The sequence below is a fragment of the Nomascus leucogenys genome, unplaced genomic scaffold, assembly GCF_006542625.1.
Source record: "Nomascus leucogenys isolate Asia unplaced genomic scaffold, Asia_NLE_v1 000827F_84512_qpd_obj, whole genome shotgun sequence".
Classification (NCBI taxonomy): domain Eukaryota; kingdom Metazoa; phylum Chordata; class Mammalia; order Primates; family Hylobatidae; genus Nomascus; species Nomascus leucogenys.
The window spans coordinates 57,336-61,988 of NW_022097143.1; the positions used below are offsets into that span (position 1 = coordinate 57,336).

The window sequence follows — 4,653 nt, forward strand, 5'->3', positions numbered from 1 at the left end:
GCTCTTGTCCCCCAGGCTGGAGTGCAATGGCGCGATCTCAGCACCTGCTGCCAATGGCGGGAGGCTGGGGACGCTCCCGTGATAGGTACTGGAAAGAGAGCGCGCGCACAAAAGGCATGGGAAGACCTGGCGCGCACAATGGCTACAGATCCGCCAGTGGATCGCTGAAGACCCGCGCCCGGCCATTTTTTTAAAGACAGAGTGTCCATCGGGCGCGGTGGCTGACGCCTTTAATTCCAGCACTTTGGTAGGCCGAGGCGGGCTGACCACGAGGTCAGGAGATCGAGACCATCCTGGCTAACACGGTGAAACCCCGTCTCTACTAAAAATACAAAATATTAGCCGGCTGTGGTGGCGGGCGCCCGTAGTCCCAGCTACTCCAGAGGCTGAGGCAGGAGAATGGCGTGAACCTGGTAGGCGGAGCTTGTACCGAGCCAAGACCAGGCCATTGGAATCCAGCCTGGGAGACAGAGGGAGACTCCGTCTCAAAAAAAAAAAAAAAAAAGAAAGACAGAGTCTGGCTGTGTTGTCCAGGCTGGAGTGCAGTGGCGCAGTCTCGGCTCATCACAATCCCTGCCCCGCCCCCGGGTTCAAGTGATTCTCCTCTCTAAGCCGCCCGAGTAGCTGGGACTACAGGCGCGTGCCACCATGTCTGACTAAATTTGTATTTTTACTAGAGACGGGGTTTCACTATGTTGGCCAGGCTGGTCTCCAACTCCTGATCTCCTGATCCGCCCGCCCCGACCTCCCAAAGTGCTGGGATGCGTGGGCCCCCACAGCTAGCCACTATTTTTTCTTTCTTTCGTGTGTGTGTGTGTGTGTGTGGTGTGTGTATGTGTGAGACGAAGTATCGCTCTTGTTGCCCAGGTTGGAGTGCAATGGTGCGATCTCAGCTCACTGCAATCCCCGCCTCAGCAGGAGAACAGGCATCTTCAGTGATCCACTGGCGGATCTGCAGCCATTGTGCGCGCCAGGTCTTCCCATGCCTTTTGTGCATGCGCTCTCTTTCCAGTACCTATCCCGGGAGCGTCCCCAGCCTCCCGCCATTGGCAGCAGGTGCTGAGATCGCGCCATTGCACTCCAGCCTGGGGGACAAGAGCGAAACGCCATCTCAAAAAAAAAAAAAGGATGAAAATTTTGGAAAAATATGGAAGAAACCAAATGGATTTCTAGCTCAACTAAATCGTAATTATTGAGTGTCTATTTTTTGCAAGGAACCATATATTTCACGTCCACAATCAGGGCCACAGTCCCAGCTCTCAAGTGTGGGTGTTTCCTAAGCAAACTGAAGAACACAGGCATAAAAGTGCATTAAATTAATAAACCGTTTTCTCTCTGTCTCTCTCTCTGCCTTTTTTATTTCATTTATTTATTTTTTTATTTTTTGAGACGGAGGTTCGCACTGTCACCCAGGCTGGAGTGCAGTGGCGAGATCTCGGGTCACTGCAAATTCCGCCTCCCGAGCTCACGCCATTCTCCTGCCTCAGCCTCCGGAGTAGCTGGGAGTACAGGCCAGGCTGGTCTCCAACTCCTGATCTCGTGATCCGTCCGCCCCGACCTTCCAAAGTGCTAGGATTATAGGCATAGGACACCACGCCGGGTCTCTTTTTTTTCTTTTCCTTTTTTTTTTATTTTGAGACAGGGTTTTGCTCTTGTTGCCCAGGCTGGAGTGCAATGGTGCGATCTCAGCTCACTGCAATCTCCACCTCAGCAGGACAGCAGGAATCTTCAGTGATCCATGGACAGATCTGCAGCCATTGTGGGCACCTGTTCTTCCCGCGAACCTTGTGCCTGGGTCTCTCCTTCCACTACCTCTTGCATGCCCCCCCCCCCCACCTCCGCCTGCCACCATGGCCAGCAGGTATCTCGCACAGGTACCTTGCAGCGCTAATTAATCCGTTAAGGTCGCTCTGTCACTCGCGCCATTCTGTGCACGCGCACCCACTGCCTCGGCTTTAAAAGATGCGTTGCCCGGCAAACTTGCCGCGCTAATCCGTTAAGGTCGCCCTGTCACTCACGCCGGTTCTTTGCACGCGCAGCCACTCCCTCAGGTTTAAAAGGCGCGTTGCCCGGCAACAGAAGAAACTGCTGGCTTAGCGGTTGGCCGAATTGGCAGCTCGACGTGGACGCTCAGAGCCCAGCTCTCGAGAGTTCAAAAACGACGGTTCCCCACTGCTCCCAGGAGCGGTTACCTGGGCACTCTGTGCCCCTCATTCCTGTCCGGGCCCAGGCCGAGGACCTGCCAGTAGGGCTCAGTTGCCTGGAGCCCGTTCAGCCCATCCCCCAGTTCACTTTGCTTGTGGGATCTCCCCGTTGCTCCTGCCCCTCGACTGAGTGGCAGGCCATCCTACAAGCACCCGGACACTTGGCATCAGTGCTATCCAGACAACTGTAAGAAGGCTTTCCGTGATCCTGCAAGCAGTGTGTTCCTTCCTGGTGATCCTGACTTCAATTTCATGGCACAGGTACCACAGCAAGCCCGTGCCTTGTGCTCCGAGTTCCAGGGCATCCTCCAGCTCAGCCACTGCACTGAGCACAAGGACTCTCTGTGGGGCCCAGGAGCAGGAAGTCACCCCTTTGGGGCCCACAACACCCGGCCGTCCCCACACTTGTGTCCAGGGAAGATAGTGTTGAGGGCCCTCAAGGAGAGCGGGGCAGGGATGCCTGAGCAGGACAAGGACCCTAGAGTCCAAGAGAGTCCTGATTATCAGAGAAGAGTCCCCGAGGTCACCGGGGATGCACGCTCTGAATTTAGGCCCCTGCGGGACAAAGGAGGCCTCTCTCCCATTGTGCCCAGGCCTGGGCCTGTGCAGAGAGACCTCCATGCCCAGAGGTCAGAAGTCACATATCACGAGAGATCCCAGACCTCCTGGACGAGCTCGGGCACCAAACGCAATGCCATCTCGAGCTCCTACAGCTCCATGGGAGGCTTCCCGTGGCTAAAGCGGAGGAGGGGGTCAGCCTCATCCCACTGCCAGCTGACCATCAGGTCCTCAAAGACAGCGAGTGAGGACAGGCCTCAGGCTGTCTCTTCGGGTCACACCCGGTATGAAAAGGCAGCAGATATAGCACCAGGGCAGACACTCGCCCCCAGGAATGGCTCCCCCAGATCCCAGGCGTCTAGGCCCCGTAGACGCAAGTTTCCCCTGCGGCCACGCAGGCGAGGGGAGCCCCTGATGCTGCCGCCTCCCTTAGAGCTGGGGTTCCGGGTCACTGCTGAAGACCTGGACCGGGAGAAGGAGGCTGCGTTCGAGCGCATCAACAGTGTACTGCGGGGCGAGCCCAAGGCCATCTGGGACTGCAGACCCTCATGGCCTGCCCACACTTTGTCCTCACTTGCAACAGGGGCTTCTGGTCTGCCTGCTGTCTCTAAAGCACCCAGTATGGATGCACAGCAGGAGAGACACAAGTCCCAAGACTGCCTGGGCCCAGTGGCCCCCCTAACATCTGCTGCAGAGGTCCCCTCCACAGCTCCTGTGTCTGGGAGGAAGCGCAGACCATCAGGCTCCCTGTTTCCTCCTCAGATCCCCTTCCTGCCACCTCTTCCCACTCCGGGACTCAGCCCAGGTCACCTCGCTGATTCCTGGCCCCTTCCTAGCTGCAAGCATGGATGTGGGCATGAGAAGCCCAAGGCCTGGCACTTCTGGAGCCAGTTCTAGCCCTCCAGCCACACCCATGGAAATTGACAGTACGGAGGTGGGCCCAGGTCTGCATTCCGTCAGAAGAAACCCTTTAAAGAGAAAGGCCCAATGGTAATAGGGCACGGGGGGTGGGGCCTGAACACCAGGGGGCCCCCAAGGCAGCACACTTCCATGGTGACCGCAGGACCTGGCACGGGGAGCAACTCTGTTGGGTGGCACTTTTGTCTTTACTTTCTATCACACCCCTGGGGGACCATTTAAGCCGACGCCCGCAATTGCAAGTCGGGGATCCAGTGCCACTGCAAACAAGGCAGGCTTCACGTGCAAGTCTGGCCCGCCTTCTGACCCTAGCAACCCCACTTCCCGCGTGGGCACAGCAAGGAGGAACCTGGCCTCTAAGGCTCCCTCATGTGCTGTCAGGAGTTCTGCTGGACACAGGTCCAGTGGGCCATCCTCCAGCTCATCCTTCTCCATGTGGGGCTTTTGAGCCCGTCAGAAATTCCTTGCTTAGAGTGAGATCCAGAAGAGTTTTCTCTAGGTTTCCTTCCAAGATTTTTGTAGTTTCCTATCTTAACATTCACATTTAAGTCTTGAATCTATCTCGAAGTGATTTGTCTATATGCTGAGAGATAAGGGTCCAGTTTCATTCTTCTGCATGTGGCCATCCAACCCTCCTAGTACCATTCATTGAAGAGGGTGTCCTTTCCCCAGTGTGTGTTTCTGTCGGCTCTGTCAAAGATCAATTGGCTGTGAATATGTGTCTGTCTTTCTGGGTTCTCTCATCTGTCCCATTGATCTAAGTGTCAAGTTTTATGCTAGGATTATACTCTTTTGGTTACTATGCACTTGTCAAAACTTTTGTAGTTCTAATTTGCAGTGAAATGGGATGCCTCTAGTTTTGTTGTTTTTGCTGAGCATGACTTTGGGTCTTTGAGCTCTTTTTTGGTTCTTTTTTATGAATTGTAGGACTTTCCAATTCTGTGAGTGATGACATTGGTATTTTGGTAGGGGT

The 4,653-nt window shown here is 55.2% G+C and overlaps 1 pseudogene; it reads left to right on the forward strand.

Annotated features, from left to right (window-relative positions):
- Positions 1-2,456: 2,456 nt before the first annotated feature.
- LOC115834169 lies at positions 2,457-3,756 on the forward strand (annotated as a pseudogene).
- The last annotated feature ends 897 nt before the right edge of the window (positions 3,757-4,653 follow it).